Genomic DNA, 14,147 nt, shown 5'->3' with positions numbered 1-14,147 from the left:
GGGTCAGGCGAGTGGCCCAAGGGAGCACCCAGGGATTGTCCTGGCCAGGTGGGGTGATTTGAACCCTGCTCTCTGCCTGGTCTTCGTCCTCATTTAGCCCCCACATGTGCATGACTGTGCATGACTGAGGTTTTCCCCCCTCGTCTTGGCTATGGTGTGAGTCTGTGCTGTTAATTAATGGGGTTCTGCCTTCGGAGAAGATGAGCCAGCCCTCAAGGAGGTGATTATGTAATTTGCTAGCAATTCATGTCCCTCCCGGCGTGACGCTGCGCGCTGACGTCACGGGGCTGTAATGGTGGTGTGCCTCGAGATTTTTTTCATGAAACAAGTGTGCCTTTGCCCAAAAAAGGTTGGGAAACACTGGGGTAGACGATGGCCGGCCTCCCCTCCCCCATTAACCATAAGCCAATGCCTAACCGCCTAACCGTACAAAGTTGTGACGATTACTAAGCGGTAGGCAAAAACCAAGTGGCCCGTGCCAATTTGCCAAATGGAAAAAATTTCTACCCAGCCCCAGACTCAAGCTGGGCAACCAACCAAGGTCCACAGCAAGGCCAAATGATCTAAATTAAAGGGAGGGTGGGCGGATGTTTGGCAGCGCAAAGCAGGAGCCAGGCACACATCGCGCTGCCACTTTTATACTTTCCCCCACTTTTTTCACCCTTTGACATGATTGGGCAATAGCCCTGGGTGATTGTGGTGCCACCCCGGTGTGAGGGTGATAGCTCCACCCACGCCAGGGTGGGGGGAACCAGGTTGAGAGCCTGCCCGCAACCAGGACAATCTATTAAGATGATCCCAATTAGAGCTGGAAGCAGCATTTCATGTGTTTTTCTACTGTACAGTCTATCAAATGGTTGGAGGATGGATAATTTATCTCCTTATGAGGCTGTTTCTTGGTCAAGAGACCCTTTTGAATGTCTTCCTTTGGGGGGGTCTAGTAAAGGCAGCAATATATCTGAATGTTGTAGCATCTCTAGACTTACTGTTATTGTTAATTCCTAGCCTGTCACCATTAACAAAAAATTGATTCTACTGAGGCTGTTATTTTGTACTTCTTCATATTTTGTATTTCAGAAAAGTTACAAGAAAGGAGATTCCGACTAAACATCAGGAAAAACTTTCTGACAGTAAGAGCAGTTTGACAGTGGAATGGTCTCCCTCAGGTGGTTGTGGACTCTCCTTCCAGGATCTAACTTCCTTCCACAGGGACTGTAAGACAGAGCTATTCCGCCTGGCTTTCAATTTGAACTGATCTTTTATTCCCTTCCTTCCCATCCCCTCCCCTCCCCTTTTTATGAAGATTACCCGCTCTGGGATCCCACAGCTAATTCTCCCCTGGTCTCCTCGCTGGCCCAAATAGGACTAATTTAGCCAGCTAGCCCTGGTGATCATCTAATGTTTATTGGATGGATTTCCCCCCTAAATTGATTTTTGAATTCTGAATTTATTGTTATTCACGTTTTATACTGTATTTTATGCTGTTTTTTGTTGCATCAATTAAGTGTTTTAAATTTGTTGTTAGCTGCCCTGAGCCCGGTTTCCTGAACCGGGAAGGGCGGGGTATAAATTAAAATGTATTTATTATTTATTATTCCTTGGAGGTTGGGTGGCCATCTGTCATGGATGCTTCTGTCATGGAGTTTCCTGCATTGCAGGGGGTTGGACTCGATGACCCTTGGGGTCCCTTCCACCTCTACAATTTGATGATTCTATGAACTGTTGCATCTGCCCTAAATATTAAAACACAGCACTTGCGATTAATACAGTTGACAATAATAGAACGATATCTCAGAAGGCGTAAGACCATGTGCCTATTATGTGTCGCAAATTATTAGGCTGCAAATGAAACACTGTTTTCAATAACAAGAATTTGCATTGTGCAAGATTTCCCAATCTTCATTCCCAGTACCCATCTATCCTAGTTATTATCCCTATATAGATTGCATCAGTATTTCCCCTCTTCTTAACGAAGCTGACATGTTAGCAAAATGAAGCCTATGTTCAGAATTGTTGGTCCCAGAAGCCTACTATCAACATCTGTCTTATACATCTCCCTATTTTTGGAGACTTATATGCTAGTATAAAGTTGCTTGAAGGGGAACATGTACTGATTATGTGTTTTCTCTGGGGCTTAAGAGCTACAGTTTGTACCGCAGTCTTGCCCTCTCTACTCACTATAAAGTGTCATCAGTGATAACTACAGCAACATGGGCTGTGCTAGAATTCTTCCTTCTAGCACAGAATTGTTTACTAGAGTGCATAAGCCACATTTTTAATAAAATGAAATTTAAGAAGCCATTAGGAAGAAAGACCAGCTTAGTGGTCTCCCATCACAGTCAAAATACTGAGATTCCATAGAACCACAATCCAAGTCCTGGCATGGTTGACTCATTCCTTAATCACACTTGGATAGGAAAAAATTGAGTGCAATGTGTTTTATTGAGCCAAATCCCCAGTTAGATAATCGGTGGGCCTTAACTACACCAACCTCAGTCAACCTTTGGTCTTAAAGATACCTGGTATAAATCAGCAACGCTGACTCAAGGCCCTAAGTACTATACATTTCCATTTTGGATGAAAAGGGAGAAACACTAACATCTTCACCTTTTTCATACGTTCACGAAAGCAAGTGTTTTAAAAAATAAACAGGGCCTCTTGACACTGTCCAGAACCTGCTTAAAGCTACCCAGGAAACAGTTCAATGTTTAACAATGACCCAACACTGTGATCTATGGAATCTCTTTATTTACCATTGGTCTTCTTCATACAATAGCTTATGACCTGATATAGCATGCATGTTACAGCTGTGGTGCTGCCATTGTCTTATTTTTAGCTCCCACCCCCCCATACTTGGATGGTCAAATAAGAAGTTAGGATGCAAAGTGGATGGGTTTTTACCATGGTTTTGGATAAATCTAAGGTCACTGCAGAAAGTAAGTGTGTGTGTGTGTGTGTGAGAGAGAGAGAGAGAGAGAGAGAGCGCGAGCGGAAAGAATAATTACTGATGGAAGCTGCACCCAGCTATTTGCTTGAAAAAAGTGCTGAAGCATTAATAGTAAAGGGGTTTCTAATATTATAAGCAGCTGTTAAAAGCAAGATAGCTACAAACAAATGGGCCTTATGTGCAGGTAACAGTGGAACCTGGACCAAAATATTGCAATGTATCCTTCTTCCTAAAAGGAGTGCTGTTTTGCAGGATTCCATCCAACTGTTCACTCCAGACTACAGGGTCGTCTTCTCTGTCATATCCAAGTTATGCTTTTCTTTTTCAGCTGTCGTTCTACATTCGGTGGCTACACCTCTTATTGATCTGTGTTTTCTTTCTCTTTTTCTGGGAGACTTGCCGCCTTCAATTTTTTTTTTTCTGTTTAAGATTTGTTTGGCCCTTCTGCAAACTTCAGATTTACTGGTCATGCCAATATCTTCCTCTTGATTTCTAGTGGCTTGATTGGGGCTATTCCCTCAGCACTCAGGGCCTGAGTTTGCCATTGAAAGAAGACCATTCACCTTTTACCTGGTGTACAGAGTTGCAGCAAATCAGCTGAGCCTCAACAGCCTTCCAGTGTAAAGCGAGGTACTTACCTTCCTTCTTACATCACTGCCGGCTGCGTCACTGGTCCTGGGGACACCCCCAACTAAGCTGCTGCCAGAGGGGCGTGGCCACGGGCTGTTTAATTACACTGTGGCATGGAGGTGATAGGCTGGGGAATTGTTCCATAATTCTACAAGATAATTTCCCTGCCTGTCATAAACTTGAGATAATTCGCAATGTTTACATATAGATGCTATCTCAAATATAGGGGCAATGATAGGATTTCTGTATAAAGTGAATGCCATGTTTTAAACTATCATGTTAGCGTGGCTAAAAAGGTACGATAAAGGTTAACTGCCATATATGAAGCAGTTATTTTTCCTCTTTCTCTGATCCTTGAGACATGCACATTTCCATTTTTTGCCGTTCCCCTCTTCATCCTACCCAAAAAGCAGGAGCAGGAAATTGTGGTTGCCTTCCTTGGTTACTCCCCTCCCTCCCCATTCAAGTTGATAGAAGATTCCTTACCAAGAGTTCATTGGTAAGTCGAAGGCACCTATACCGCTGCCGTCAACACATAGCTCTGCCCAACAGATATTTTTGGTAGCGAGAGGCATGTATCCCCATGGATCCATTCAATAATAAAAGGCTATTTCATGTACTTTCAACAGTTGTTATAAATGGTTTCTCCCATGAATGAGTATATTATGATAAGCTACAGCAAGCAAATAGGTTTTCTGTTTGCACTCTGCTACAGAAGGGGCCAGAAGCTGTGAAAGGCAAGTTTGAGAAAACAAGGAATGTATTTATGTTGACTTACTACTTAAACATTTGTGGCATATGTGATAAGATCTCTCCCCCCCCCCCCCCCGAGCTATGAAGCTTGGCATGTATATTTGTTTGAACATCTGGGGCATTTTTAACTCGGGCAATGAGCAAAACAATAGAGTTAGACAGATTATCACCACCTCTATCACAGGAGTTACTCAGAGTTTAAACAGGAATAGAATTAAGTTTTGTGAGCAAACCTGTTCTGCTCGAACCGTTACTAAAGGCTTCTAAACTTTCCCAAAGAACGAAGGGCGCGGGAGATCGAACAAACATGAAGCGAGAGAGTGAGAGATGTAATTTAAAAGCTGTTCAATAGATCACCCAAGTTCAGAAATAATGGATGTTCTTTAAGAAATAAAAAAAAGCAAATATCCATTTCTGGTGAGGCTTGGAAAAGCTTTATTGCTTCTTATGAAATATTCATGCGAATGAATCAATGTTAACAGGAGCTTAGAGGCAGCAGTGGAAGAGAAAAAATATCAAAGCTTCAAGAAAGGTGTTTAAAGCCTTGAGGGAAGTAACATTTTAGAAACACCGACTGACAACCTCTTGCTTATTGTTTTCTTTTTCACATGCTTACAGTGCTGTAATTTTAATTGTGTGGAATTGCTGAAATTGACAGTGCAATCTTACGCACAGCTCCTAAGTAAGTTGAGCTCAGTGAGTGTAGGATGGCTTTGAGGAGTATATGTTGTTTCTTTCCATTTAGGCAAGGAGCTCAAGTCAGCCGTCTTACTTTGCTTCCCCTGCTTTGATCATGAGAATTTGGAAAGCGACCTGGACATGTGATAAGATCAACCAATTACAGATTGTATATTTTATGCCTGGCCTCCCCACTTCAGTCACACAGTTTACTGCGCCTGTTTCATTCAGCTGTTTTGTTTAAATGGCAACGCACATTCTCTTGGGGAAATTTATGAAAACAGAGAAAATAACTTTTGTCTTTTTGGTTGTGAGTCCGGAAAGACCTGCTTCCTGACTTGCAGGTCTTTTCCCACGTGGCCTGGAAAGGCAGGGCTCGGACTGACTCCAGCTACAAAAGGCTGCATGAGGCTGCTGAACAGACTCTTCAGCTGGGACATTGTTTAGGGGTTTTTGTTGAGAGGGGAATTGTTGCTGTTTCTGATAATTTTTTGTATCTTTATTTTAGATCTTATTATTTATGTGGAAATGGCTTAATTTGGTTGTGTACATTTTGATGTTTTATTTATTGTAAATGACTATTTTTGCTTTGTTTGTAGTTTTTTTTAATGTTGTAAGCTGCCTTGAGCATGGTTTCAACTATGGATGTAAGGTAAAGGGACCCCTGACCATTAGGTCCAGTCATGGCCGACTCTGGGGTTGCAGCGCTCATCTCGCTTTATTGGCCAAGGGAGCCGGCATACAGCTTCTGGCTCATGTGGCCAGCATGACTAAGCCACTTCTAGCGAACCAGAGCAGCGCACGGAAACGCCGTTTACCTTCCCGCCGGAGCAGTACCTATTTATGTACTTGCACTTTGATGTGCTTTTGAATTGCTAGGTTGGCAGGAGCTGGGACAGAGCAACGGGAGCTCATCCTGTTGCGGGGATTCAAGCCACCGACCTTCTGATCGGCAAGTCCTAGGCTCTGTGGTTTAACCCACAGCGCCACCCGCGTCCCTTTAACTATGGATAGGCAGCATACAAATAAATTTATGTATGTATGTATGCATAATAATTTTTAACTGGGAAAAAATAGTGGCTTTCAGCTTTGTAGTACCACTTAACTCTCCCTTTGGAACTGTAAAAATAAAAATAGGCACTACACTTTTGACATAGAGGAATCTGGCATAATGCTTCTGGAAAGGTGTTCCACAAACAAAGTTTTCTCACATACCCCCCTGGTTGTATTAGAGCCATCTTCACCAACCTGGTGTCCTTTAGAGGTTTTGGATGAAAATTCCCTTGACCATGTCAGCACAACCATGCAAACTCAGGCTGATGGGAGTTGCAGTCTGAAACAAATGAAGTTTGACACTAGGTTGGCAAAGGCTGTATTAGAGTAAAAACTTATACCCTACAGTGTAGTGTAGTGGTTAAGAGTGGTAGACTCGTAATCTGGTGAACCGGGTTCGCATCTCCGCTTCTCCACATGTAGCTGCTGGGTGACCTTGTCACACTTCTTTGAAGTTTCTCAGCCCCACTCACCTCACAGAGTGTTTGTTGCGGGGGAGGAAGGGAAAGGAGAATGTTAGCCGCTCTGAGACTCCTTCGGGTAGTGATAAAGCGGGATATCAAATCCAAACTCTTCTTCTCTTCTTCTTCTACATCAGGTGTGGGGAACCTTGGTTTCTCCAGATGTTGGTGAACTCCAACCACCCCTGGCCAATGGCCATACTTGCTAGGGCTGATGGGAGTTTTAGTTCAGCAACTTCTGGAGGGCCAAAGGTTCCCCACTCTTCCTTACATGCCAGTTATGTTCAGTTTGCTTCACTTGGATAAACGGCAGTGCCGACACAGAGAAGAGCAGACTCTGTCATAAGCTGCCAGAATGGGGAAGGTCTGCTTTGAATTTCCAAGGAGACAACATCGCGCATTACAGTGACAGGATAGTGTTTACAGTAGCAGGTAAATACAGTAAGATAAACTCCACCTGGTAATTATTGCTGGAGTGAATGTATAGGTATATTTAATGATTTAAGAACTCTGCTGGTTTAAGACAAAAGTTAAGGCTCATGTTGGCTCAGCCTCCACAAAGCCGGGACAATGGAACCCAAGGCTGATGCTTTAATATACATGCTCTGTTATCAGTAATTGTTTTGTGCAAGCACAAATCACAAATTGTGCTTGCTTATTATTCTTATTAATTAAATTTGTATAAAGCCTTTCACTCATTGTGGGCAGAAGGAGGACTGAGAAGGGGAAATCATCTAATGTTTCTGTGTGTGCCATGTATAACCTTCTAGGAAAGGGGCTGCAATTTTAAGGCAGGAAGGAGAGAACTTACATAGTACCAACAATGTGTTTCGTAGACTCTCTGTGCCATTTGTCAGTACCAAAACTGATTAAAATACATTTCTGTGGACTGCTAATTCAGTTCCTTTTTAATGTCAATATTGATTCTGGCCTCACCCTAGTCACATACCATGGAGGAATTTTATATCCCGCTGGCTGATTTTTGTGTGTGTGTAGATACGGCACTGTACATATTTGCCTTTAGTTCTTCCTCTTCCCTTCTCTGCTCCCCGCCAACCTCTACCAACTTGTGCTTATAAAACAAGGCAGTGAACCATATCTCTGTGTTATATTTTCCCTTCTTGTATGCCTTGGTCCTCATAGCTGTAGCATTTGATCCATAAAGACAGATTAATGTGGCAAGTAATGTCTACAGTGTCCGATGCCTTTTGTGCTCAATATATCCTTTGAATGATTGGAGGAACATTGTGAGTTGAAAGGCTTGCTTTCCCAGGTCACTCAGCACAGTCCAGCTAAAATGACTAATTTTTAGCCTTCTTGTATTTAGTCTCCTTCACCCTGCTTAGAGACACTATGATTGAGTGGTATACAAATTGTTAAAATAAAATAAAGTCAAGAACAGTTTTCAGTAGAAAAGTGACTTATGTGCTTAAAACTACCACGGAAAATAATGGGATGTAGACTAAAGATGTAAGAAGGTATCACTTTCTAGTCTGCCTTGCATGTACTGCAAGCAGCGTGGTTTCTGTTCCACTGCAGTTCATCTTCCACCCAAAACTATGTTATTAGTTCCGCTGTGGTGAAATTATGTAACTTTCATAATTTATCTCATTAACTGTGTAAATCAGTGCTCCCCCCCGGGGGGTACGCAGTGGTACACATATCCCTAAACATTTTGTGAATCTTTGTACTTTTGTCCATTTACTGTATTTATTTTCCCCTGATCTGAATGATAAAATAGTGATTTTCTTGAGTCAAAATGAGAGTATCCCTAAACATTTTTTAAGGAAAAAAAATGCACTGGTGTAAATCATATAAATGTCATCATGTCTTTCCATTGCATTCATTTCAGTGCGAATGAGGGAGGGGAATGTTACCGATTACATACTGTTTGTGGGCTAAAATACTGATGGCACCCACTGAACTGATTTCCCTTCCAGACATCGGATGAATATGTGAATATCAGTTCTGCTCCCACTTCCATTTTCACCTGAATTTTCCAACAACCCTCATCTATGCCCACTTTTCATATACTGTTCCCAGCTTGGTTTCCAATGCCTCAGTGCTTGCTCCCTCGTTGGTCCAGCTATGTTTACAGGTCCCCTGTAAACTCCAGAAATAGGAGAGTTGAAGCTATCCATGCTGTAAAATGGTCCATAAAATGCTTAACTGTGGCTGGTTCATATTCTTATGTTTCAAATTAAACAGAAGGATATGACACATAGCTGAGTTACTCACAAGTAAAAATCTGAACTGAACCTGTGGTCACAGTGGACAAACTTACTCTGTGGCTGCTTGTCTTCTAGGACAAACAAGCTAACTAATAGTCCTGGCATCTCCTGGACCAAAATGTTTCCTGGGTACACGGTGAGAGATTTCAGCATGGGGTGTTTGTATCATAAGAGTACTCCAGTGTTAGGGAAAGTTGCACAATACTAAGCATCTCCTTTCTAGTTCAGAAGATATGTACAAAACAAGGCAATAGACAATTCTGTGCCACTCAAGCACACATTTTGATCATGACTTCTAGGGTAGATGAAGGAAACAGAATTTAAACGTCTCCAAATCTATACAGAATGCCAGTTTAAAGGGATATAACAAAACTGTAGGATTCTTCTGTAGGTCCTTATGAGTCACAGCCACATCAGGTATTTAAAAGACATTGAAAACATGGCTTCCTCACAAAGAATCCTGAGAACTACAGTTTTCCTCTCACAGAGGTTTGATTTACAGCACCCTTAACAAACTACAGTTCCCAGTATTCTTTAGGGGAAGCTATGTACTTTAAATTTGCTTTGAATGTGTGGTGTGGTTGTGACCATGATATCTCACAGTGACACAATATGGAGAGAGATACCTTGGTTCTCGGACTTAATCCATTCCGGGAGTCCGTTTGACTCCCAAAACCATTTGGAAACCAAGGTGCGGCTTCTGATTGGCTGCGGGAGCTTCCTGCACTCAAGCGGAAGCCACGTTGGACGTTCGGCTTCCGAAAAACATTCGCAAAGTGGAACACATACTTCCAGGCTTGCGGCGTGCAGGAGCCGATTTGTTCAGCAGCCAAGCCATTCAGGAACCAAGGTACCACTGTATACAGAAGGTGCATTCAGGTCTCTGAGGTGGTGAGGAAAAGATGGAACTGAGCAGGAGTGCTGCTTGAGAGACAATTATCCACAGTGACTGTAGAAATTACTGAAGCAGGGCCAGAAATTCACCCCTCCCAGATTTCAGGAGAAAAAAGAAAGAACTTCTGTGCAAATGGAGAGGGGAGGCAAGTTTATGTTGCTTTCCTAAAAGGAGGAATACATTTCTCTGGCATTTTTGAGCAAGGCATTGCCACTTACCATAGTTTTCCGTGTATAACACGCCACCATGTATAAAGACAACCCCTATTTTTGGGGACTCGAAATTAAGGAAATGGGGGGAGATTGCCCAGAGTTGTTCAGCCTTGGGGGGGGGATTGCCCAGAATTATAAAGCTTTTTTGGGGGGGAGGGATCGCCGACAATCACATGCCTCGCTGATGACACCAATCACCTGCCCTCTCACCACCACCAGCCGCCATTTGCCCACCCAATAGTCACCGCAGGAGCCAATCGTCGGCAGTCCTTGCCTCAGACACCAATCACCAGCCCAATCACTGCTGATAATCTCCTGCTGACACCAATCACCCCTCCCCCCTCTGCACTATCCGTGTATAAGAAGACCCCCAATTTTTATCATTTTTCTATAGTATAAATACCTCATCTTATACGGTATAGTGGTGCCTCTAGATACGAATGGGATCCGTTCCGGAGCCCCGTTCGCATCTAGAGGTAAATGTATCTAGCGATGGCACGTCTACGTGCGCGTCACTTTTTGCCGCTTCTGCGCATGCGCGCGACGTCATTTTGTGCGTCTGCGCATGCGCAAGTGGCGAAACCTGGAAGTAACCCTTTCCGGTACTTCCGGGTTGCCGCGGAGCACAACTCGAACGCGCTCAACTTGAAGCAAATTAAACCCGAGGTATGACTGTACTTAACTTGCTGTAAGTCTCTCTCCACAGCTTCCCACTGGCTGTGCTTCCTGGAGCACCTTAGATGGGATGTGACATTCTGAAGGCCTTTTGAGAAGTGCAGCTAGTGGGAAACTGTGGTGAGAGTCTTGTGCCACTTCCCACACGACTATACTTCCTAGAATGCCTTGGGAGTGATCTGATGTGATGTGGCATCATGCCAAAGGCATTCCAGGAAATGAATCCAGCAGGAAACTGTGGAGAGAGCTGTGTGCCATAGCTACTGGCATGGGACATTTTCTATAAAAGTGAGCGAAACATAGTGAACCCTCAGCCACAATGTTTATTTTTTTGTTATTTATAAAGTAAATAGTGTGCCCTCCTTGAAAATTTCAGGTGAATTTATCCTCTCTTCTTTTGAATGGGTTTTGTTTATCCAATGAAGAGATGAAAAAGGAATATGCATCAAAATTTCAGCAGCAGAAGGGAAATGACAGCAATTGTAATAGAGGAAATGAATACGAGATATAAATATGCTACATAATGCAGCAGAAACAAGGTGGGAATAAAAACATCATAGAGGTAAGGGTGGGGAATCCAACTGTTAAGGTAAATATGCATTAATGTTGCTTTCTTAAAATTTCTGAATTTAATATAAATTCTTTATATTTTAAAAAAATGATTAAATATATATATATAAATAGGGACATATGGAGGGTGTGTTAAAGTTGAATGCTAGCAGAGAATCCTGTGCATGTTTACTCTGAAGTAGGTCTGACTGTGTCCAATGAGGTCTTCTTCCAGGTAAGTAAATTTGGAATTGCAATCAACATATACCCACCCCCACCCCAATGCATGGACCAGCATTTTTAGATCTGTTTTGCACCACCTTTTAAAGTCAAATTTATGGGATATATCTAAATGAAAATTATAAATTTGTTCGTTTTTAATGGAAGGCCGAGAAAGAGAAGGTCTAGTGAGGTAAAGAAAAGCGCCATTATGTGAGTACTGAGAGGAGAGAGGAATCCAAAACCTTGTATGCCATTAGTTGAAAATGGTGGAATAGTCCATGGAAAAAGCTGCCAATTTCTCAGCCGTCTAAAAGCTTTTAGAGCTCTGTAAGTGGCCATAGGGATTTGACCCTAAGGAGAAAGTGCTTCGCCATGGCAGTTTGAAAGCACCTTATCGCTTATTTTAAAGAAATCAATATCCTTACAGCCTAACAGTTGCAAACACCAAGCTATAACTCCGAACCCCAGGGTGAAAAAACATAAATACCTCGCAGGATGGACAATGCAACAAAGGGAATTTGATGGATAGAAAAGGGTAAGATATAACTCGCCTTGAGTTCAGGGCTGCAAATGGAATGTTTGGAAATCATTATTATTAGTTACGTTAATTACTTCAATGAGCCAGCAGATTATGCCTGTATCGGAGTTCAACTCTTCCCAGATCACAAACCTGAGGCCTCCTCAGATGAGTAGCAAGGGGATCCAGACCCTCTAGCAGATCTCCACACCATCAATTATATGGATTAAGTGTCATCTACTGTTTTCATTCTGAAAATATAAGCTCATTCCCGGTTGGTTTTGCATTACCTTGCAGTGTCTCCTTTTCTAGACAGATGTACACAGCCCAGGGAATGGGTATCCACTCTTGTCCAGAGATGTTGTGCATGGACGTACATCAGTATGGCAATCGCAACTTATTTCTTCATTCACCTGGAGTATTTGCAGGGAGGAAAAGATATGGCTAACACAATTAATTACCCAACCCCTCTCTTGTGGACAGCAGGTTCTAGAATCAATCTAGATCGAAAGCAGCATGTTGAGGACAAGCCAAAATGTTTCCAAACTGAGAAAAATTACATAGCGTGTATTTTAGTGTGCACACAGCCTTAGTCAAAGAAGAAAGAGGAGAAGCGCTCCTTTGAGTAATGAAACCTCCTTTGACAAATGAAATAAAACCCTTGTGCCCATATTTTTCATAAACAGATTGCACACACAACTTCTTCTTTTACCAATTTAGGACTGTACAACCCCCTCTCACCTCTTGGGTTTCAATTCTACCTTGGGTTTCACATTTGATTGTTCTTCTCCAATACTGTTGTTTTCCATGCTAGATGAACCAATATGGATAATTAAAACGGTGTAATCTAAGCCACCACAAGTCAGGCTTCAATGTGTTCTAGAATGCTTGAATCGCTGAATGTTTGATTTAATTGGGCAAAGGAAGCTCAGACCACAACTGAGTGAAAAAGAATACAAATACAGTATTTTCAGCACTGGAGAAAATCAAGCACAGCAGGCAAAACTGCTGCAAAGTTTATTTTGATTCTGCGCCAAAGGGCAGCGCATTAGCTACAAGACTCCATGTAGATGTATATTATATATGTATGTGTGTGTATATTGACAACCAGTCTTATGGAAACGCTTATTTTCACTAAGCTGCTTTATGGTTTGATGAGAAAGTGGGGAAATTTAGCAGGGTTTTTGTTCTGTAGTTCTGAGACTGTATGAGCCTAGCCATTTCTTTATATGTAATATTGAATTAAAGGTCCTTGTGGAAACTCAGAATAGGTTTGTGTAGGTTCTGTGGTTTTATACTGCTTTTTTGCTCTCTCTGATTCAGAAAATGCATGTGCTGAAAGTTTTAACAACAAAGAGGCCTTGAACTGCAGACATGTGGCTCCCACTGAACCGTATGTCACGGCGATCATGTTTTATAATTTTAGACACACAGAGATGATTTAAATAACTGAGGTCAACAGGAGGCAAACAAACTGAGCATTGAGAAGAGGGTTGATGAGCACTGCCGAGGCATTCAAAGGCCAAAACATTCTAATTTCTGAACTCTCATTTAAACAGAACCTCATTTAAATGGAATTTTATATATGAAGCCCAAAGCTGTTGATGTCCCATGTTTGTTTGTTCATTTTGTCTTCGTCTCCTTCTCCTCAGGACTGTCCGTATTATGAATGTGCCTGACTGCTCTGCCCTTGATTACTATACATTTCATAAACTGAACTGAATTAACTCTATTAAAGATAAACTCTGCTGGAAACAAAGGGCTTAAGATGGCAGTGGGTGATATAAAAGTTCTTTGTTTGTCATAGGCAAGTCATCACTTGATGATGAAGCAGCCATCAAGTGATGAATGTTCATGCCTGAACCAGCCCTCCAGATAACACGAATTTCAAAAGTACTTTTGAAACAGAGATGTAAAGCTGTGCTTGATGCTACTACTACTTAGATCAGCCTTCCACAACCCAGTGCTCCCCATGTGTTTTTGAGCATAACTCTAATCAGCCCCAGCCAGCATGCTTACTTGGAAGTAAGCATAATTGAACTCAGCTGGGATTTGCTTTTGCACCAAGCTATGTGAGTTAGCTGTAGGTCCCACAGCTTTGACTGGGGCTTACTCACCTTACTGTACGCTTGTGAAACATGGGCCACTTATAAACGCCAGCTCCAACTCCTCGAAAGATTCCATCAATGGTGACTCTGAAAAAATTTAAATATCACTTGGGAAGAGAGGCGAACTAATATCAGTGTACTGGAAGAAGCAAAGATCACCATTGTCGAAGCAATGATTCTTCAACATCAACTTCGTTGGACTGGTTATGTTGTGTG

Source organism: Podarcis vaucheri (genome assembly GCF_965113315.1).
Source record: "Podarcis vaucheri genome assembly, chromosome: 17".
NCBI lineage: Eukaryota > Metazoa > Chordata > Lepidosauria > Squamata > Lacertidae > Podarcis > Podarcis vaucheri.
Note: the sequence above shows the minus strand (reverse complement) of the source record.